This window comes from Chiloscyllium punctatum, chromosome 6 (assembly GCF_047496795.1).
Source record: "Chiloscyllium punctatum isolate Juve2018m chromosome 6, sChiPun1.3, whole genome shotgun sequence".
NCBI classification, from domain to species: domain Eukaryota; kingdom Metazoa; phylum Chordata; class Chondrichthyes; order Orectolobiformes; family Hemiscylliidae; genus Chiloscyllium; species Chiloscyllium punctatum.
The window spans coordinates 59,915,545-59,940,022 of NC_092744.1; the positions used below are offsets into that span (position 1 = coordinate 59,915,545).

The 24,478-nt window shown below is 40.8% G+C and overlaps 1 protein-coding gene across 1 annotated transcript in view; it reads right to left on the bottom strand.

Moving 5' to 3' along the window:
* The window catches only part of rsrc1 (arginine/serine-rich coiled-coil 1), a 503,072-nt gene that overhangs the window by 403,526 nt on the left and 75,068 nt on the right, over positions 1 to 24,478 (bottom strand). The gene's annotated exons all lie outside the window — the stretch shown is intronic.

The window sequence follows — 24,478 nt, forward strand, 5'->3', positions numbered from 1 at the left end:
TGGGAAGGATGCCAAAGGGAAAAGGATTGAGCAAACAGCAGCAGGGAGGGCACTCCCCTGCAGCACCTACCACACCATAGACTGCAGCAGCAGCAGCAGCTTCTCCTGAACCCCCTGGGACCTGACAGACTCTCAGGAATTGGCTGCGGCGATGGAGAGACTTACCTTGAAAGTTGGGGCTGTGATTGAGGAGATCCGTGGGGAGGTTCGTGCCCAGGTCCAATCTATCACATCCAGGCTGCAGACACACGAGCAGGAGATCTAGGGCCTCAGGGAGCGGCTGGAGGGTCGAACTAAAGCTTCGGAAGCTGTGATGGAGTCCTCATCCAGTCGGATCCAGGTGCTGAAGCGAGAGGTGCGGGTTTTGCGAGACCATATCGATGACCTCGAAAATAGAGGTCGGAGGATAAATGTCTGAATTGTCAGGCTCCCTGAAGGTGAACAGCCAGTTTTTGAAAGCTGGCTGCCAAAGTTTTTGGGCCTTCACATCAAGTCCAGCAGGCTGCATATTGAAAGGGCTAATCGGGTTACAGTGCACAGGTCAGGGCTGGTGCAGCAGCCCCAACCGGCCCTAGTGCACTTCCTATCATATAAGGACCAGCAAAAAGTAACAGAAGCTTCCAGATCCCTTGGAAAAGATCCACAGGCACCGCCTCACAAGGGGTCAAAAATCATGTTTCTCCAGGACTTCTCGGCAGTTTTAATTCGAAAGAGGAAGTCCGTCAATGAAGTTAAAAAGAGGCATCCAGTACTCCATGAGGTACCCCGCAGTGCTCCACTTCAGCCACGAGGACTCAGTGGATGAAGCTAAAAGCTTTGTAGACGCTTTAAAATAGACAGACTAGCCTGAAGAATACGGTTAATGTTTGTTCTCTTTTCCTTCTTTCCATGTTTTCCTTTTTTTTAATTCCTTTCTTTCTCCCTAAAAATTTCTTTTTTGGAAGGGGGGAGAAGAAACTTGGAATAAGTTGTTCCTATTTTCTTTAATAACTGGATTTTCTGATAGGAAACTTTGTGGATGTTCTTTGTTGTCTCCCCCTTTTTTTGTTTGTTCTGTTTCTCTTTTAGTCACAAGTAGGGGTGACATGAAGCCAGGGATGGGTGGAGTGCTCATCCTGACGTGCTCAACCCTTTTTCGGTTGATTTAAGGATCATCTCCTTGTTTATTTTCTGACTTAAGGCTGGGGCATAGTCTGGGTTTGAAGGAGCTGTGAAGGAGGGGATGGGTAGGGTGAGTGCCCCCTCTGGGCAGGGGGAAGAGTCTTCCATTCAAGGTTTTATAGTTGGTTTTCTTGGTAGTTTTTTGGTAGTAATTGTTGTTTATAGTTATGATAGAGTAGTTTTTGTATATATAGCTCTTCAACTCTATGAGTCTTTATTTACTGCTTTGTAAGCAGGGTTCTCGCTCCCAGGGGTTCAACGGTCTCTGAAAGGGATGTGGCTAAGTGTCTTATTAAATGGTGCACCTAGAACATCAAGGGAAGTCATTCGCCTGTTAAAAGGAAAAAAAGTGCTTTCTAGCCTTAAGAGGGAAAGGGTTGATATCGCTTTGTTGCAGGAAACCCATCTTGATGATGGGGAACACCTGAAATTACAACAGGGGGGTTATGACCAGGTATTCTCTTCATCCTTTACTACTAAAAGTAGAGGAGTGGTGGTACTTGTCCAGAAAAAAATCTTCCGTTCACATTATTAAAGCAGGTGAAAGATAAGCAGGGGTGGTTTCTGATACATGGGGAGGAATATCGCATTTTAAATGTCTCCTGTCCTCCGGCGCATCCCCTCAAATTTTTGATTAGTGCTTTCTCTCAGCTGAGTGCGTTTGGAACACAGCACATTATTATCGGGCAATTTTAATTGTCTTTTGGATACAGTAGTGGACAGGATGCCTAGTGAGCCCCCAACTATTTCTTCGCAGGCTAAGCAGGTGGTTGATTTATGCAAGGAGTTGGGGCTGGTGGATATTTGGAGATGTCTTCACCCTACTTTACCTTCTTAATCAAACCCACATAAATGTAACATGAGGATTGACCTCTTTCTGGATCCCTCAGCCCTTCTGGATTCAATCATAGGTTGTAAAATTGGGAGTATAGCTATCTCTGATCATGCGGCGGTATATTTGGAGGTTAAGGCCAAGAGTGAAGGGCTAGGTTTGCGGCACTGGCATTTGGACCCTTTTCTCCTTAAGGATTCCAAATTTGTGAAATACTTTTTGAAGGAGTTTCAGGAATTCTTGACTATCAACTGTTCTAGATTGTATTGTTTTGTTTTTTTTTGCTTTTTTTTAAAATCTATTAGTTATTTACTTATTTATTGGTGTTGCTTTGCACAGTGTAAGGGTTTATTATGTATTATAGGGTAGGTTAGTAGTAGTTGATAGTAGTTGTATTGTAATTTGTGTTTTGTTTTCTTTTTATTATACTGATATTTGTTATTGATTGTACTTTTTCAATAATTTTTATATGTTTGTAAAGTTAAAAAAAATTTGCTAATAAATATATTTACAAAAAAGTTCAAATACTGGAATACCTTTCAACTCTTATAGACATTTATAATCTAAATGTAGCTCTAATATTGTTATGACACTTAAAAAAGTTACTTCACTCTATTGTATATTTATGAATTAAACTCTTTCAAGATGACAATGTTCAATTAATGGTCTTTCCACCTTTTGTGATAATGTGGTTCAATTTTTTATTTATCCATAGAACAAGAATTTTTTCTTTAAACAAAAAGGTACATTCTCATAACAATTCTCCATTTGGGGTGCATTTACTGTTGGTTTAAGTCACACTGACACTGAACCTGTCACGTAAATCAAGTATTAAGGTCAAAAATGCCAACCAAACACAGGAGAGTGAATCACCCTTCTCCAAGCAATGCCCTGATTCAGTCAATATTTGCCTTCCTTGTGCAATATCACTTTGAAGCAAACTTCTTTATCCAGCAGTAAATGTATGAACCTGGGGGGCACTCAGTTTTAATCACAACATTTACCTATTCAGCCATCAAATGTGCACAACACCTAAAAGGTATAAATTTACATATTTGGATTGAGGTAAAGGTAGTTTCATTCACTACCATCCATAACATTCAAACTTTGTATTACCATTCTTAGACACATCATGTGTGCAGATAGGGTCAATTGGCTAGACAATCAGTTAGACAATCGTGGCTCCTGGTAAATCAACTGCAGATACAACAATTCTTCCCATGGGTTATGGGTAACGTGTTTCACTTTCCGAACAGAAAGGCAGTAGTGTTAATTTGTGATGAGTTAATAAAAGTTTTTATTTATTTGCCTTGTCAAAAAAAAACCTCTTGAATCATCACTGCAAAATGAGGTCTATTTTGAGATGATGAGTTGATATTAAAAGAGACAACAACAAGCTGATCAAACATATGATAAATCCTGGAAGTTTATGCTTTAATTAAAGTTAAAAGGTGTACTTGTACCTTTTCTAATGAAGCTAAACTGAAGTATATATATAATTCTTCATAAGTAATATCTGATTGTACCACAACAAAAGGAAGTAAATGGTTTAGAAACCAAATAGCAATTAACCATAATAAGCAAATATGCAATACAATTTGAAGTGTAACCAATGGAGGTTTGTCTTTTAATTCTATAAGTAATATGCAAATTAGATTAAAAATTATTGAATATTGAAAATTGCAAATCAATTTCAGGGAACAGCAAGAACATTAACTGGAAGAGTTAATACATAACTATATATTATAGGACTTGATTTTTTTATCAATAATGGAGCATTAATTTACCTATCTGACCAAAATTCCAATTACACTATAATCACTAGGATAGGTCCCAATTTCAGCATTAATAGGAGAACTGCCAGCAAGATAGTTCCACTCTAAAACTAAAACCATGATAAATAGGAGCATGGTTAACCCTTCCAGCACCTCAAACCTCCCCTTTAGTTCAACAAGAACATGGCTACTCTGACCCAAGCTTCAACTCTTTTGTGCCAGCTCAGCATAGGAGATTTTAAAAATCTACCTCTTCCAAATACTTTCTGTGACCTAACTTCTACAACGCGCTGGGGTAGAGAATTCCATACATTCGCTCCCCTCTGGGAGAAGAGATCCCTTTGTTTCTCAGGTAGAACGCTAAACGCCAGCTCGCAGACACCTCCTCCTACTGCCCCCTTGACCATGACCCCACCTCCCTACACTAAACCATCATCGCCCAGACCATCCATAACTTCATCACCTCAGGAGATCTCCCATCCACCGCCTCCAACCTCATAGTTCCACAACCCCGCACCGCCCGTTTCTACCTCCTGCCCAAAATCCACAAACCTGACTGCCCCAGCCGACCCATTGTCTCAGCCTGCTCCTGCCCCACCAAACTCATCTCTGCATACCTCGACACGGTCCTGTCCCCCTTAGTCCACGAACTCCCCACCTACATTCGGGACACCACCACGCCCTCTATCACTTCCATGATTTTCGCTTCCCCGGTCCCCAACGCCTTATCTTCACCATGGACATCCAGTCCCTGTACACCTCCATCCCCCATCACAAAGGACTCAAAGCCCTCCGCTTCTTCCTTTCTCGCCGAACCAACCAGTACCCTTCCACTGACACCCTCCTTCGACTGACTGAACTGGTCCTCACCTGAACAACTTCTCTTTCCAATCCTCCCACTTCCTCCAAACCAAAGGAGTAGCCATAGGCACCCGCATGGGCCCCAGCTATGCCTGCCTCTTCGTAGGATATGTGGAACAGTCCATCTTCCGCAGCTACACTGGCACCACCCCCCACCTTTTCCTCTGCTACATCGATGACTGTATCGGCGTTGCCTCGTGCTCCCACGAGGTTGAACAGTTCACCCACTTTACCAACACCTTCCACCCCGACCTCAAATTTACCTGGACTGTCTCCCTCCCCTTCCTAGACCTCTCCACTTCTATCTCGGGCGACCGAATCAACACGGACATTTACTATAAACCAACCGACTCCCACAGCTACCTAGATTACACCTCCTCCCACCCTGCCCCCTGTAAAAACGCCATCCCATATTCCCAATTCCTTTGTCTCCGCCGCATCTGCTCCCAGGAGGACCAGTTCCAATACAGTACAACCCAGATGGCCTCCTTCTTCAAAGACCACAACTCCCCCCCCAGACGTGATCGACGATGCCCTCCACCGCATCTCCTCTACTTCCCACTCCTCCGCCCTTGAGCCCCGCCCCTCCAATCGCCACCAGGACAGAACCCCACTGGTCCTCACCTACCACCCCACCAATCTCCATATACATCGCATCATCCGTCGTCATTTCCGTCACCTCCAAACAGACCCCACCACCAGGGATATATTTACCTCCCCACCCCTATCAGCGTTCCATAAAGACCACTCCCTCCGCGACTCCCTCGTCAGGTCCACACCCCCCCACCAGCCCAACCTCCACTCCCGGCACCTTCCCCTGCAACCGCAAGAAATGCAAAACTTGTGCCCACACCTCCCTCCTTACTTCCCTCCAAGGCCCCAAGGGATCCTTCCATATCCGCCACAAATTCACCTGCACCACCACACACATCATTTACTGCATCCGCTGCACCCAATGTGGCCTCCTCTATATTGGGGAGACAGGCCGCCTACTTGCGGAACGTTTCAGAGAACACCTCTGGGACACGCGGACCAACCAACCCAACCACCCGTGGCTCAAAATTTCAACTACTCCTCTTACTCCACCAAGGACATGCAGGTCCTTGGACTCCTCCATTGCCAGACCATAGCAACACGACGGCTAGAGGAAGAGCGCCTAGGAACCTTCCAACCACAAGGGATGAACTCAGATTTCTCCACTTTCCTCATTTCCCCTCCCCCCTCCTGGTCTCAGTCCCAACCTTCGAACTCAGCACCACCTTCCTAACCTGCAATCTTCTTCCTGACCTCTCCGCTCCCACCCCCACTCCGGCCTATCACCCTCACCTTAACCTCCTTCCACCTATCGCATTTCCAACGCCCCTCCCCCCCAGTCCCTCCTCCCTACCTTTTATCTTAGCCTGCTTGGCACACTTTCCTCATTCCTGGAGAAGGGCTCATGCCCGAAACGTCCATTCTCCTGCTCCTTTGATGCTGCCTGACCTGCTACGCTTTTCCAGCAACACATTTTCAGCAAAAGTGAAATACTATAGATACTGAAAAGTTGAGACACTCAGGTAGCACTTTGGAGAGAAACAGAATGTGTCAGATCAATGATCTTTTTTGTTATATACTTTTAAACATTTATGACCCATTAGATTGCTCCACATTGAGTTGGGAGGCCAAAACCTCTCCAGTTTTTCACAGAAGTCAGCCCCAACACTTTTGATCAGTCTTTGCATTTTCTCCAACCTTTGAATTTCTCCCACATTTCTCAGCAATCAGGACTGAACAGCATGCTGAGTTGACCAAAACAATGTACAAATTGTTAATGGCTTTGTGGTCGAATATTTTGGTCATGTATGTCAACTTGCTATTGCCATTGTTGTTTGTTTACGTGTATTAGCAGTGTACTAGCTTTACTAGAATTCAGATATTTTTCAACTTCATATTTAAATTTTTCAATACCCATGAAGTATTTTAGGTATCACCTTGTCCTGCACACAATAATTTATATAAATTTGTATCACATTCCATTTATAATTGTTTGGCCCACTCATTGTGGTTGATTTGAGTTATCTTTCTTAATCTTTCAAGATTGGTATCTAGTTAAAAAATTCTTTTAAGTTTCAAAATCTAAGTTCTTGACATGAATTGGAAACAGAAAGCCCCCAACATTGAATCTTGGGGCTCCATATTCAGTACCTCCTCAGTCAGACATTACTTATCAAACAAGTGCCCCATTGGTTTTCTACCAAAAAAGAGAAAATGCCAGCAAGTCTGGCAGCATTTGTAAGGAGAGAAAAGAGCTGACGTTTCAAGTTTAACTGACCCTTTGTCCAAGCTTTTTCCCCTATTGTTTTCTACTCTTCTGGAAACTTCTGAAATCATACTTAAACTTGTTTGATTCAACGCAACCTTAAAGCCTAGCTATTGCAATGCAGCTACACCACTGGCATCTGCATAGCAATATGGAAATTGCCCAATTAAAACCCATACGCAAAAAGCAAGACAAATTCAACACAGCCAGTTATTAATGTCAAAAAGTATGGCGCTGAAAAAGCACAGCAGGTCAGGCAGCATCCAAGGAGCAGCAGAGTTGACGTTTCGGGCATAAGCCCTTCATCACAAATGGTGGTGGGGGTGTGCAAGGGAGCTGTGAAATAAATGGGAGGGAGTGGAGCTCATGAGAAGGTAGCTTGGAAGGCGATAGGTAGATGAAGGTGGGGAAGTGATGGTGATAGGTCAGACCAGAGGGTGGAGCAGATAGGCGAGAAGAAATGTAGGACAGTCCAACAGGGCGGTACCAAGTTGGAGGGTTGGATCTGGGAGAAGATGGGGGTAGGGGAGATGAGGAGACAGGTGAAATCGACATTAATGCCACATGGTTGGAGGGTCCCAAGGTTGGAAGGTCCCACAGCCAGTTATTATTCCCATCAATCTATGCTCAAACAGTACTTTTATGGAAGATGTCACCATAAGACCATAGTAAGAGCATAACACAGAGGAGCAGAAATTAGGCCATTCAGCCCATCGAGTCTGCTCCGCAAATTCAATCAGGGCTGATAGGTTTTTCAATCCCACTCTTTTTCTCCCCATAACCTTTGGTCCCCTTGACAATCAAGAACCTACCTATCACTGTTTTAAATATACTCAATGACCTGACCTCCACAGTAATGCATTCCAAAGATTCACAACTCTCTCACTAAAGAAACTTCTCCTTATCTCCTTACTCTAAGGCTGTGCCGTCAGGTCCTTGTCTGCCCTGCCAATGAAATCATCTTCACAACGTTCACTCTATCTATGCCATTCAGTATTCTGAATGTTTCAATCAAATCCCCCCTCATCCTTCTAAATTCCATTGAGCATAGTCCCAGAGTCCTCAAAATGTTAAGCCTTTCATTCCTGGGATCGTTCTCATCAACCACCTCTGCACCTGCTCCAGGGCCAATACATCTTTCCTGAGGTAGGGGCACCAAAATTGCTCACAATGCTCAAAATGTGGTCTGATCAGAGCCTTATAAAGCCTCAGGAATACATCCTTGCTTTAATATTTTAATCTTCTCGAGATGACTGACAACATTGTATTACCTGTCTTAACTACTGATTCAACTTGCTAGTTTACCTTAAGAGAAACCTGGATATAGACTCCCAAGTCACTTTGCACATCAGATTTCTGAATTTTCTCCTCATTTAGAAAATACTCCATGCCTCTCTTCTTCCTACCAAAGTGCATGAACTCACTTTCCCACATTGTATTTCATCTGCCATTTCTTTGCCAGTTTTCATAACCTGTCTAAATCTTTCTGCAGCCTTTTCACCTCCTCAATACTACCTGCCCCTTCACCTATCTTTGTATCATCTGCAATCCTAGCCAGAATGCCCTCAGTTCCTTCATCCACATCATGAGTGTATAAAGTGAAAAAATGTGCTTCTAACACTGACCCATACGGAACACCACTAGTCACCAGCTTCCATCCTGAGAAAAACCCTTTTAACCCCACTCTCTGTCTTCTGCCAAACAGCCAACCTTCTATCCATGTTAGTAACTGGCCTCCAACACCATAGGCCCTTATCTTACTCAGCAACCTCCTATGCAGTACCTTATCAAAGGCCTTCTCAAAGTCCAGATAGATAACATCCATTGGTTCTCTTTGGTCTAAGCAGCTCATTATCTCCTCAAAGAATTCTAACAGATTTGTCAGGCACGATCTCCCCTTGATGAAACCATGCTGATTTTGCCCTATTTTACTATGCACTTCCAAGTATTCAGAAATCTCATCCTTCACAATGGACCCCAAAATCTTACCAATGACCGAGGTCAGACTAATTGCTCTATAATTTCCTGTCTTTTGTCTTGCTCTCTTCTTAAACAGGAGGGTTAGATTAGCAATTTTCCAGTTCTCCCTGACACCAGTGTTACCTGAAAGATCACTACTAAAGCTTCCACTATCTTTTCAGCTATATCCTTTAGAACTCTAGGGTACAGCCCATCGGATCCAAGCAGTTTATCCACTTTCACACCTTTCAGTTTTTCTAGCACCATCTGCTTGGTGATGGCAACTGTACTCACCTCGGCACCCCCAACTCTTGAAATTTTGGGATATTACTCTTGTCTTCCACCGTGAAGACTGACGTAAAGTGCTTATTCAGTTCCTCAGGCATTCCTTTGTTCGCCAGCACAATGTCCATTTTTGCCTATCTTTTGCCCTTTATATATCTAAAGAAACTTGTGCAATCTTTCCTAATATTACCAACTAGCTTACCCTCATATTTAATCTTCTCCCTCCTTATTTCTGTCCTGGTCAGCCATGGTTGGCTCATCCTCCCTTTAGTATGCTTCTTTTTCCTCAGGATGAATTTTTGCTGTGTCTTAACTTACTGCCAGAAACTCCTGCTGTTGATATTCCATTGTCTTTCCTACTAGGCTCCTCTCCCAGTAAATTCTGGGCAACGACAGAGACATGAGGCAACAGTTGACTTTATTCAACTGTCATACCATTACACCTGATTCCACCTTCTCCTTCTCAAACTATAGAGAAAATTCTATCATTTTATGATCACTGCCTCCAAAGGGTTCCTGCACCTTAATCTCCCTTAATGAGTCTGCCTCTTTGTATAACACTAAATTCAGAATTGCCTGTTCACTCGTGGGCTCTACCACAAGCTGCTCCAAAAAATAAAAGGCATCTCAAAACAATCCAAAAATTCCTTTTCCCAGTCCACCTGCATATTGAAATTCCCCCATGATCACTGTAACTTTGCCTTTCTTATACGCCTTTTCTATCTCTTGGTCTATCCTTTGACTATTGTTTGGAGGCCTGTTGATAACTCCCATTACAGTTTTGTTATATTTGCGGTTCCTCAACTCTGGCTACACAGATTCTACATCATCTGACCCTACTTTGTTTCATACTATTGATTTCATTTCATTTTTTTTACTAACAAGGCAACCCCATCTCCCCTTACCCACCTGCCTGTGTTTGAAATTGGATGGATATCCTTGGATATTAAGTTCACTGTTCCTGATCCCTTTGCAACCATGTCCCCGTAATACCCACCACATCATACCTGCCAATTTCGATCTATGCCGCCAGCTCATTTACCTTGTTTTGTATACTGTGTGCATTCAGACACAACACCTTCAGTCCTGTATTGACCGTCCCTCTTCTCATGGTTATCCATTTAACCAGTGTGTTTGAAGTTTGATTCCTAACCTTTTACAAACACTCTGTCCTGTTTTGTGTGCTGGAGACTTTAATAACTTCTCCTGAGTTCTCCTTTCTTTTCATTTTTTTCAGTGCAGTTGAATCCATCCCCATAGATGTTAACCTGCAGCTTTGCTTCCCATTGGTCAATAAACCTCATGGAATTTCATCCTTCCCTTGCCCCCACTTTCTAGTTTCAAGTCCTGTTAAGCAACTGTTTGCTTAGCAATAACTTGTTCACTGACACACATTTTGGGTTTCGCCAGAGCCACTCAGCTCGTGACCTCTTTACAACTTTGGTTCAGATATCGCCAAAGGAGCTGAATTCCAGAGGTTAGGGCGAATGACTGTCCTTGACATTAAGGCAGCTTCGGATTCAGTGTGCCATCAAGGAGCCTTACTAAAACTGGAGTCAATGGGAATCCGGGGTAAAATCTTCACTAGTTTTACCTTGAACAAAAGGTGATAGTTGTGGTTCCTGAAGGTCAATTATCTCAACTGCAGGACCTCTCTTCAAGAATTCATTAGGGTTGTGACCTCGGCCCAAGAATCTTCAGCTGCCTCAGCAAAACCTTTCCTCCGTAACAAGGTCAGAAGGAGCAATATTTGATGACGACGACACAAGGTTCAGCACCATTCATGACATCTCAGATATGCCATAATTAATTTAACACCACCTCAAGGAAATTAAGGCAGTTGCTTAGTTTGGATACTTCCCCTTTGAAGTCACAGTGACTACAGTTTACTTGATTGATTTTGTACAGATAAGCGCAAAGTTGATGTGAATGAAAATTGCAATATTTTACGGGAAACTGAAGTAAACCGAATGGGCCTACAGATGGTCATGGTTGTTTCAGTCTTATTTTCAATCCAGGTATAATGTTTAACTTTTTTTGATGCATTACTTTTCCTGCTGCATCCAATGACACCCTCGTGACAACTTACCTTGCAAATCAGGCATTTATTTGTTTTAACCTTTCAGCTTGACCAAATCACTTCTGTTGAAGTGTTAAATTTTGCCCAGTGCTCATCACTGGTTTCAAACTCACTTCCACCTTTTACTGTTTTTAACCTATTCACAGGGAGTCATCTTGCTATTGCAGTACATAAATATTTTTGCAGTTTGTCTCACCTCAACAATTAAACTTTCTTCCCCTACATTTAACTTAACTGATCATTCTTTAAGTATTCTGCCACATTGTCTTGAATGGAACCAGTGAACCCACTTCATAATTCTTTCTGCAGCATGTGTCAAGGTCAATTTTCTGACTTTTCACAATGGTGGTAAGACTGGTATGTAGCCCATTCTATAGGTTATTCTTAAGGTCTATTGCTTTCCTGGCCATTAGTCAAGAGATTGTGCACTTGAAAAATCTAAAATATCTCCCTGTCCTCAAAAATAACTGTATGCTTGTTCTTCCTTCAATATTCCTCAGCTTATGCTCTATTAATTCTTCTTTCAAAGCTATTAATCAACAATATGAATTGATCTTCGAATGATAGGAAAGTGTTCCCTAATTCAAGAAAGCATTTTTTTTCGAAAATATTGTCAAGAAAGATTTAATTTTCAAAGTATGTTATATAACTAAGCATATCTGTTTGAAATTCAGACTTCGAACCAAAAATGAGCTAAATGAAAATCACTTCATATCTAAGCTCTGAGATGCGTCATTAATGCTGTCTAGTGTATATCAATATATATTCATATATGTCACAAAAGCATGATTAGCAAAGCTATTCATACATTAATAACTCAAAGTGGCAATCTCTTTAAAAAAAGGGTCTGAAGACAATTGCAATAGGTCAGTCCACTTCGCAAGACCAAACGAACTGCCACATTATATGTTGCAACCATGAAGAACCAGACATCAATCAATAGGTCAAAACAAAACAAGAGATTCAGCATATTGACATTTCATGTATCTTTTACATCCTTTGCAAAAGCTGCAAATGTTAAATGCTTTTATCCAAATGCTTAAACCAACATAGATAATTAAACTTATGCAGTAAATATTATTTTTAAAAACTGGTCCAAAAATGTAAATGAAGTAATTTCCTCTCCCTTTTATTTCTGTCTAACCTGTTGTTATTTGTACTGCTATTAAACAAGTTATTGCTAAAAATAAAAGTCACAACTTTTACAAGACATTAAGTTTTAGGCAATTTACACCATTAATGAACATTTACTATTGCCTAAGAGAAATCCTAGTTTACAAAATCTTTGATATTTGCTCTATTACGAAAGGCAATTCTTTGTAAAGTCTCATTGAATAATTTAAATTCCATTATATGAAAACTGTTCATCAATTTAAATACTGCACTGACACACATTTGTGAAAATTCAAGTTTAATATTCAATATTCAACACAAATGAGATTTAAAAAGTAACCAGTCAGTTTTAAGTCTGTCATGTGAAAATATGCAAAATACAAATTAAATCTATCAAGACACTACGTTTCATATTCCTTGAACAAAAATATTCGGAGTGATTCAGTTATTCACAAAAGTTCCACATGAAAAGCGCTGCTAACAGCTTCTACTTCAGCTAAACATGCAATATTCCAATGATTACTATCCAAATTTTCTCTCAGCAATATTTTCATACCACTGCTATTATTCTCATTCCTCTGAATAATGCCACACTCCAAGGCCATTTTCCCCTCATTTTCAATATCTTGCATCCTTATATCAAGATTCTTTTCTTCATATCCTGTCAGAATATCAATCACTACCTCCTGTCCACTCAATACAGTTTTGATTTATCAGCGGACGTCTTTCTGGACTCCATAACTCGACCCAAACCATTTTAATACGACAGTGACAAATAACACCCCATATCACATCAACCTGTTCCACTTAGTAAACTAAGAAACAGTAACTATGACATCCCTGCATAAGTATTACATTCTATTCCCCAGACTGATGTATATTAATGAGGACTTGCTACTTGAAACGCTTCTTCCACATCAGCATCTAATATGATCAAATTAGGAAATGGAATGATTTATTAAATTTTGGCATGCTGAAAGATTTCTCTACGCTATCATCTAGGCAATTACTGTTGTTACTACCCAGAGACCAATACTTTTACGTATTTTTCCTTAATTTCTAAATCATATTTTAGGATTAAAAATATTATAGGTCAAAGATGACCAATCAACCTATTTTTAATTAGCGCATCTTTTTTTTTCCACTTAGAACACTGATTAGATTAATTCAGGCTTTACATGTCATACACTTGAAAAACAAGGCCACCTTAAATTGATTACTAAATCATACTTGAATTGCATTTTACCAACACAAATATTTTATAAAATGAAATTTGCTAACAAACATTAGAAATATTTTCCATTAATTCTGTAACTTAATCCACGTATTTCTAAAAGCAGCTTTGTAACACATCTCTGAGCAAGCGCGGCATAACACAGACTCATTTGGTCCTTAAAACCAAATATAGGACATTGGAAAAAGTTGGTTCAATAAAATTATACACTTCACAGGCACAAGATACAAATATTAAATTTCAAACAAATTTACGTAAACACTTAATTTTCACCATCCTAATGATTGTGATACAGGTAGTAGTATAAAAACAACCAGAGAACAGTGTCACTAAAATCTTTAAATCCGTGCAAGAAATTTTGTCTTTTGGTACACATGCTGGCAGTCTACTGCAGAAAAGCTACACAGTAGATGATGTGACTGTAGTTGTGTATATTCTATGCAACAGTGACTCCACCATGCACACTAATACATGTGCATATGTTAACATCAATACCATGGCAGCTTTTACACCCTGCAAATCTCAGGAGAATACTTAAACATACTTTATGAGAGCCTTTGCATTAGTATTTCCTGAACAAATACAGTACTGCCCTCTGATGACTGCTACTAACCAAAACAGATCTTGATTTCATTGCAAAATTGCCCTGTGTTTTTCCTTGTTAAATCAAGAAATTTTTTTGAATTCACACTTCTATTGTGCTGTGTACTTGTTGAGAAAACAATCAATTTTCAACATTCTGGCCAAAATATCAGGCACATTTGTAAGTGTACAAGCCACATAGATGTATAAACTTTAATCATCACATGAATTTACAATTCAGCTATCCCATCCCTTTCTGATGTGCAGCCAATTCTGTGACATCTAAATAAATTTCTCATCATTAAATTGAGTGTTTGTAGTTCACTGGAACTTTAAATAGAACACTAAGAGAGGGTAAACTTGAGCAGGGTAATCTTTATTGTGGATCCTCTCAGCTCCACAGTCGTTTTGGCTGCCTCCCCTAGCAACGACTCCAAGTCACTTGACCCGCTGTCTTAAAAGAGTCAAACCAACTACATACATTTCTTTCAATACTCCCTTTAACAAAATTTATTTAACAATATTTATTTAACAATTATAACTCTTATACAAGCACAGTAGCTGACAAATGTACATCATCAAGAACATTTACAAAAAGAAGTACTTCTGTAGTCTACATTGACAGGATTACTCTCTTGGGGGATGGCGATTCCGAGAAGACTATCTCCTCTTCTCAGAAACCTTTCCAAGTTTAGTCTCCCAGGCTTCCAGCAACACCTGCCACTTTGCAGAAACATCCCTCTCTGATTGGCTATTGTTGCCCTGCGACATTGCTGTTGTCATCTCTGAATATGCTCAATCCCCTCAGAAACACTTGACTTAGTTGACACCATTGGCCCCATTTGGACCAGCTCGGTATTCTGAACGATCTCTCCCACTGGTGAGATGTGGCGACCACGTGGTCTATATGTCTCCTCTAGTCTGTGCCGTATATGACAATGGTCCTGTCTGAGCCATCACCATTACTGGGATCCATTTCACGCAGATATAAAACTCTGGGCCAACACAGTCTCTCCCCTTAAAATTACTCTTGACCATGAGGTTCCTGCCCTTCTGACTATCTGTCCTTCTTGATTTCGCTCTATCACCTCTCTAGTCTCTTTACGTCGCAGTAAGTCAAACATGGTTCTCAGGGAGGTGGTTGAACATTATGGACGCTGGCGAGAACTGGATCGTCGCATGGTGTGTTCCTATACATGCTAAGGAACTTGAGTCACCGTCCTAGCAAATCCTCCTCTTGTGAAGCCTTTAAGGCCTACTTCAAGGTCTGAACAAATCTCTTAACCATTTGTCATGGGGTGATATGGAGCCATTCTCACATGTCTGACTACATGATTTTCTCCTTGAACTCTTGCACCACAAACTATGGATCATTGTCACTCACAACTTGTTCAGAATTCCTGAATGTGGCAAAATATTTCATCCTGTTGGTTTATCATTGCTTCTGCTGATAGGGACTTCATGATTACCACCTCAGGCCACTTGGAGTAGACATTCACGAATACTAGTAAAACCCATTCCTCTCCAAGTCCCATGAAATCAACATGAATCTGCTGTCATGGTGATTGAGGCTATTCTTATGAGTAAAGCAGTGACAAAAGCGATTGCATGATCCTGCTTTCTCCTCAATCTGGGAATTCACCTTCAACCACCAGAAGTAGCTCCTAGCTATTTCTTTCATTCACACCAAGTTGGGGTGCCCTTGGTGCACTTGTTCCAGCACCTTTCCTCTAAATGGCGGAAGGATAATAACTCTCATTCCCCATTTTAAACATGCATTGATAATGACAACACCCACCTCCTGGACAGAGAAGGGCATAATTCTGACTAGTTTCTATGACAAGTCTTTCCTTTCAGGCCTAAGTCCACCACTAGGCTCAAGACCAGGTCATTCATGGTCACGTTCTGCACCTGACTTACTAACATCAGTACCGTGTTCTCCTGGGAAAACTAATAATTTTCAGAATCCAGTTGGAGTATTTTCCAAGACTGGTAAACTTCACAAAGGATTTGCACTGCCGTTCTTCTCCAATTGTTAGTATCTAAACTCATTTGAGAAGGCTTGACAGAGTCAGTGCCCATCTCTGAAAATGTGCTGCCACCATAGATGGTATTTCCATCCATGAACCAGAAATGGGAGTGGCCCATGGTCTGTCAGCAGCACAAAGTGCCTGCTGTAAAGGAAATGGAGAACTTAATACTGAACATGATGTCCAATTCTTGCTTTTCCACTTGGGCATATTTCTCTTCCGTCTTTGTGAGTTACCTTGGGCCTTTTCTCTCAGTTTGGCAAGAGGTACGTCAGGACAGCACTAACTCCCAGAAGGCCAAGGAACTGCAGTGGCTACTTCAGGTCAAAATGAGTCACAACTTCTGACTTTTTTAGAATTTGTTACACCGCTCGGTAAGCCTCCTTACATTCCTGGATCCAATCTGACTTTTCCCAGCAACGTTGAAAAGGTTTATGTATGGCTGCCAGATCAGACATAAACTAGCATTTTTCCCTTTTTATTTGTCGGTAATGTTCCTGCCTCACCGCGTCATATGTTTTTAAGACAGGAACACCTGGAGTGGCCCATTCACTGGTAGTTACTGGTTCACCAGATGTTGTAATTTTACCTTCGCTTTAGGCAAGATGGCATACATGTCTGGACTTGCCTTCAGACTTCGTGGACAAGTTTCCCACTTCAAACAAAGTTTAATTTCTGCTCCTTTCATCTCTGGCCATGACAGGATTCCCTTGAACACATTTTTATACCTGTCCAAAATCTCTTGCAAACTTGCTTTTGAATCTGCCAGCTGATTAATCACAACCCAATTTAACTTTAATATAACTGGGAGCATCCAAATAATGCAGGGTCACCACCATTCACTGCATACAGAGGTACTGGTCCCAGCTGTACTTTTACCAATACACAACCCTTCAATGGTACCAATTGTTCAATGTATGTCCATATTGTAATCATGGGAGGCTTCAATGACAATACCTTTAACTTTTCCCTATATTTTGTTTGGAAATCAGAAGGACCACTGCACCCCTATCCACTTCCATCTTTCACCGCAAATTTGGGGAAGAACCCAGAAACAATCCGCTTCATCCCATGTCGACATGATGTTTAACTGAAACTCTGCTGGCTCTGGGCCTTCTGCTTCTCCCTCCGACCCAACTGACTCCCTGCCTGGCAGCAAGTACCTTATGCCTGGTCTCTGAACGGTCTCCTTTCGGCATCCCTTCTCTTGTTGGAGTTGTACCTGCTAATTCTGGGCAAAATGGCCCACTTCACATAGACCTGTGGTACAGGGGTTTTTGAGTTGAACACGTCACTTCCTTGTGGCACTCTTGCTACATCAATGGCATTCTACAGTTGGTACTGCACGCTGCTGAGTATCCACTATTTTATGCACCTGGGCGTCATCACTCAACTGTGTTGAGTTACTAGTGGCCAACTCCATCAAGGTAGCAATTTTGAAAACTGTCTTGAAATCCAGGCCTCTCCTCTTTAGTAGCTTTTATGGAATGGCTTCATGTTGGAGGCCACACTAACCAAACAATCCTACAAGGCATCTTGGAGGAACACCCTAAATTTGCAATGTTCTACTAACCTTTTTCAGGCGATCACAAACTGAGCAATGGATTCTCCTTCATGTTGTACCCATTCATAAAATCGGAAACTTGCTGCAATCATCAGTGGCTTTGATGCAAAATAACTTCCCAACACTTCATATTGTTTTTGATATGTCTTCTCCACAGATTTCTTTCGTTGTATCAGACTCCTTAGAATCACGGAAGTCTTGCATCCAATGGTGCTCAAGAAATTGGTACTATCATGTCTTCAGTCAGTTTGTTCACCTTTAAGCACGCATTAGAACAGTTGGTATTCAGAATCCAACTTTTTTGTCTCTTCATCAAATGGTGCCATTGTTCTAAACTGGTCTGAAATGTTATCATCTGCTGACAATTTGCTCTAAAGAATATGTTCGTTGAACAGTTTTAAATTCCCTATTCTAACTGAAGTTCAGTTAGCCATACTTGCAAAGCTACATTTGCTCCCAGTACAACAAATCCCCAATTTTAAAATCTTTATCTCCATATTCAGATTTTGCACCTTTCTATCTCTTATCTTCTCTTGCTCTACAAACCACCAAGAAATCTGTGTGTATCTGACTTTGGTCTCTTCTACACTCCATACTTTCTTCACAGACCTTTGTAGAGTTTTCAGACGTTGAAGTCCTAAGCTCAGGTTCCCTCCCGAAACCTTTACAGCATTCCACATCACTTCCTTTAGTGTAGCGCTTAAACTTGACCTCTGTGACTTTTGTCCTGGTTCCTCTCTGTCAATTTTTGACTGATTATATTTCTGTGAAGCACCTGGAGACATTTCACAACATTAACAGACCAATATAAATCCAGTTAGTTGTTCTATTACTCAGTCACAATTTGTCAGATTTTAAACTGGTTGTTTTTAAATAAGGCTGCATATTGACTTTGCATAATGTAGACCGCCAGTAGCAAGAAAACAGAACAGCAACAGAATGTTGTTGCTGCACCTCGCCACGCATCAAGTTGTCAATGGAAATTAAGCCATCAACTTAAAAAAAGTGCCATGCAGAGATGAGAAGTAACTAAGAGATAGAAACAATGTGAATAAAGATAACACTTTCTGGGTATATGCCAACAGCAAGTTACACAGAGACATCAGAAAGATTGATTTCCCATGGCCCTGTCTTTGTCGTTCAAGACTCGCAGCAATAGATTTTAATCCATCAGAGAATTAAGGGATAATAGATGCAGAGAGGAAAGTGAAGTTGAATCAGAAGATCAGCCATAGTCATATTAATATAATAATATTAAATGGGGGAGCAGGCTGAAGGCACTAAATGGTCTCCTGCAGTTTCTTTTCTCATGTTGTTACGAGCACAAGATCCCCCTTGTTCTCAATTTCAAAACCACAAGCATCCCCACTTTGAAAATCTTCGATCATTTGTTCTTGTTCTTGTATTATACTTAAAATACAAACAAAAAAAGACAAAACAGAACTTTATTGAAATAGTTAAAGTAATATATTGTTTAACTACAACTCCTCAACTGTTCCAATATAATAGCACTCAATAAACACTCCCTTAGCAGAGGCAAATTCAGCAAATCAGATTTCCCTCACAACCTGTCTCCTCGAGTTCAGGAGAACAACAAACTAAAAGAATGAATTGTGCAGCAGATAGAGAACTCAAGTTTTTGCAGCAGCAGCAGAGAGACAGCTGTGTCAATCAGCTTCAACTACAAAACCTCAACTTTACTAACTGAAAGCAAAGTGGGCCTGACTCCACCTACTCATATTTCTTTTGTCTAATTTTTTAAAAACTCAGTTATTTTATCTGCTTTCCATGGAGTGGACATCTTTGCACCAGGTTTAAAGAAACAGGACAGAACAAAAGCCTCTTTAAAGGCACATATCATCACACCTCCCCTTTTAAAAGAAATGAACCATTATACAGTCATAGAGAAGTACAGCATGGAAACACACCCTCAGTCCAACTTGTCTATGCTGACCAGATATCCTAAACTAATCTCGTCCCATTTGCCAGCGCTTGGCCCATATCCCTGTAACCCTTTCCTAGTCATATACCCATCCAAATGCCTTTTTAAATGTTGCAATTGTACCACCCTCCACTATTTTCTCTGGCACCTCATTCCATACATTCACCACTATCTGCATGAAAACATTGCCCCTGAGATCCCTTTTAAATTTTTCCCCTCTCGCCGTAAATCTATGTCTTCTAGTTCTGAACTCCCCCACGCCAGGAAAAAGATCTTGTCGATTTACCCTATCAATGCCCCTCACGATTTTATAAACCTCTAAGGTCACCCCTCAGCCTCCAACACTCTAGAGAAAACAGCCCCAGCCTACTCAACCTCTCTTTATAGCTCAAACCATCCAACCCTGACATTATATAAAGATGGCTTTATTTGCAAAGAATTTACTTTCACATCATTAGTATACTACATTACATATGGGTGGCACGGTGGCACAGTGGTTAGCACTGCTGCCTCACAGCGCCAGAGACCCGGGTTCAATTCCCGCCTCTGGCGACTCCCTGTGTGAAGTTTGCACATTCTCTCCGTGTCTGCGTGTGTTTCCTCCGGGTGCTCCGCTTTCCTCCCACAATCCAAAAATTTGCAGGTTAGGTGAATTGGCCATGCTAAATTGCCCGTAGTGTTAGGTGAAGAGGTAAATGTAGGGAATGGGTCTGGGTGGGTTGCGCTTCGGCGGGTCGGTGTGGACTTGTTGGGCCGAAGGGCTTGTTTCCACACTGTAAGTAATCTAATCTAATATTACATCAAACCTATCCATGCAAACATTCAATACTACATTCCATATCCATCCATTCCTTCTGCCACCCAACATCTCAGTCTTCCATCATCAAAATCGTGACAATGCATCAGAAATTACGTTTTCTCACCCTGCCATATGTATCATTATCAAATTGAATGGTGGAAACAATACACGCCATCTAAACAGTATGGTGTTTTCATCTTAAATTTCTCCAAAAATGTTAATTAGTTAAGGCCAGTATGTACAATTGTTTCTGATCCATTATTGGCATCACAAATGTTAAAATGTTGCTGCTAACACCAAAGTCAAGGTCTCTTTCTCAATGGTGGAGTATTTCTTTCACTGAATATTCAACCTGCAGGAGGAATACCCAACAGATCTTTCTCATTGAACCTAGACAATGCTTGGACAAATTTAAATAGATATCCACCAAACCTTTGGCTACCATAGATTGGCTCTTCATCACTGCCCTCATCACTACACTTACCTTTTGTTCTATCACCAATATTTTTAGTTAACTTTCATTTTTCAGTTCCAACTTCTGAAGTTCAAAAGTTCTCTCTATATCCCTTTCTTTTACTAGGGTTATTCTTTTTTCTCCTTTCTGCTTTCAATTGCAACTCAAAACTGTTTTATTTGTAATTAAATTTTAGCCATTTACAATTATTCTGATTGCATTTCTGTTGATTGTAAATGCTGAGCTATTGCTGCAATTATCTCTCCTTTCCTCATGGGCACAGGCAACCTCAACTTCAGCATGTCCACCTATTCTGAAAGCTTTTACCTTATTCACCTTCTATACACCACCCCAAGTGACTTCGTCAACACCCAGTAAATTCTTAGCCACCGGTGGGCCATTATTACACAAGGCACAGCCTATTTAAACCAACCAAATGCAACACCCACAAAGAGAACACCAACACACACCACTCAATGTCTTTGAGTCCAATAATCCCAAACCCAACCAGGAATTAAAGATTTTGATCCCAACCAAATACACTTACTTGTAATAGACCAGACAAACCCCCCTCAAAACTAGCCTTGATCCTTACATCTCTCTTATTTAGAGGCAAGAGTAAGGCGCTGCATCCCAGATGCAATTTGATTGGTTAAACTACCAGGTTTTAAGCTAAACACACTTTACTCTTACACCACAGTTAGAATACCAGCAAAAAAAAGAATTGACCTAACTTTAAGTGTACTGAAATATTTTAAATAATTTACTATGTAACTACTACTTATCAATTGTTCCAATATAGCAGCATTCCATAAGCACAGCCTTGGCATAGGCAAATTCAGCAAAACAGATTTCCCTCACATGCTGCTATCTCCTCCTGTCCAGGAGAGCAACATACTGAAGGAATGAATCTCACAGCAGAGAGAGAACTCAAGCTTTTGCAGCAGCAGAGAGACAGCAGTATCAAGTAGCTTCAACTCCAAAACCCCAACTTCAACAACTGAAAGCCAAACTAAAACCCTGGGAGTGTGAAAGTCAGACTCCATCCACTCAGGTCTAAAGTCATAGAGTCATAGAGATGAACAGCATGGAAACAGACCCTTCGGTCCAACCTGTCCATGCTGACCAGATATCCCAACCCAATCTAGTCCCACCTGCCAGCACGTGGCCCATATCCCTCCAAACCCTTCCTATTCATATACCCAACCAAATGCCTCTTAAACATTGCAATTGTACCAGCATCCACTACATCCTCTGGCAGCTCATTCCATACACGTACCACCCTCTGCGTGAAAAAGCTGCCCCTTACGTCTCTTTTATATCTTTCCCCTCTCCCCCTAAACCTATGCCCTCTAGTTCTGGACTCCCCGACCCAAGGAAAAAGACTTCGCCTATTTATCCTATCCATGCCCCTCATGATTTTGTAAACTTCAATAAGATCACCCCTCAGCCTCCGACGCTCCAGGGAAAACAGCCCCAGCCTGTTCAGCCTCTCCCTATAGCTCAAATCCTCCAACCCTGTCAACAGCCTTATAAATCTCTTCTGAACCCTTTCAAGTTTCATAACATCTTTCCAATAGGAAGGAGACCAGAATTGCACGCAATATTCCAGCAGTGGCCTAACCAATGTCCTGTATTTGTTTTATCTAAGTTTTCAAAAAGCCAAAGTTATTTACTCTGTTTTTCATGGAGCAGACACCTCATCACCAGGTTCATAACATCCCTCTTCAAGGGAAATTGACAGAGAAAACCCTTCTTAAAAGCACATATCATTGGAGGTTCTTCTAGGGACTCTGGTCTGAACTGTAATGTAGCAAACTTTTCAAACTTTTTTGTCTGTGCTTGCCACCTCCTTTCACTTCAATTTTGAGATGACTTAATGGAATATTTTTCTTGTGCTTGCCACAGTTATACTTAACAATCTTCTTACTCAACGATTTTTGAGGGTTTTTCCACTGCCTCATTCAGGCAATTTTTTAAATCGACAGTTTTCAAACTGTTTGTAGTTTTTCATGTGAACTTGGCTACAGGTCACTAAATTTGAAAAATTCTAACTTGCACCTGTTGCTCCCTTCATCAAAACCCAGCCCATAATGAGGATTGCTTACACAACATTTCAAGTTTTGATGAAAATTCTTGATAACATTTGAGTTTTTATTTCAAATTTCCAGCTCTTAATTTTAAGATTTTTTTTAAAAACCTGTGTGAAAGAAATTTAGATAATCTCAGTTCAGTTCCATAAGAGTACAGGCTCAGTAGGAAAACCAGTTCTTCATTAATTTTCATCACATTAATAATTATTCAAAGAAGATCAATTTGACAATATTCCTCTAATTAAAAACTTTGAAGTAAAGTAGAATGTGAATGCATCTCTCTTTACATTAGCCAGAAAGACCAGTAAGCTGTACAGTTTGATTGCCAGTTAGTGCCTAAATTGACAGTTCCAAACAGAACAGCAACTAGTGTTGCGTGACTGATTTCACTGTTCTCTGAGAGTGGGTCAAACAGCAACCAATGTTGCCATGAAATAGGGCTGTGTGGATAGCTTATCTCCCGTAAAATTAAAATTTATTTAATCAGACTCTGTTACTGAAGGTGGAAACCTTAATATAGTTGCTGTAATGCCTTGGTGAAGAGACATGGACATGCATCCCACTTCTGGTTTGTTTCTAATCTTCGTTCTTCAGGTCTAAAATTACAATTTCATTTGAGGACTAGAATCAGTATTACCACATCAATCAGGAACCAAGCTTTTTCATAATATTAAAGACAGAAGTTTTACTCTAAGATCAGTATTTTTATTGAATGCTTGTTCTGAACGTATACCCTCAGACTCCATGTGTTCACTCAGACGTGCATATAAGCTACAATTGTCCAATTTTTCTTTGTCTTGTTTTCCTCTGTTCACCCCATCCAACTATGAAGACCTTCCAACATCTTCTGTTCCAGCACTCTACCCTAGTGGACATTTCTTCACTTGTAACCTGCCATAGGCTCAAAACAAGTTAAATGCTTCCTTGATAGTTCTTCCTTTTCCTACAACCCCATGGCATCACCCAACAGTGACTTAGAGTAGCAATGCAAATATCCAATCCTCAATGCACGCAGTCCATTGTATGGTGTCCATTCAAAGGGAATGGATACAAAAATAGGGATGTTTTACTAAAACTATGGCAAGACACATTCAGACCACAGTTGGAATATTGCGAACAGTTTTGAGCTCTTTATCTAAGGAAAGATGCAATGGCATTAGAGGCAATCCAGAGAAGGTTTACTAGGTTGCTTCCAGATATGGAGGGATTTTCTTAGGAGGACAGGTTGAGATTATTGGGTATGTACTCATTGGAGTTTGGGAAAATGATAGGCAACCTTATTGAAACATACAAAATTGTTAAGAGGACTTGAGAGGATAGATAGTGATTGAATACAAAGATTACTTCAAAATCTAACTTTTCCAGTAGTCTCCAATCAAAACTGTCCTGCCCTTATCCAAAGATGTGCATGTCAG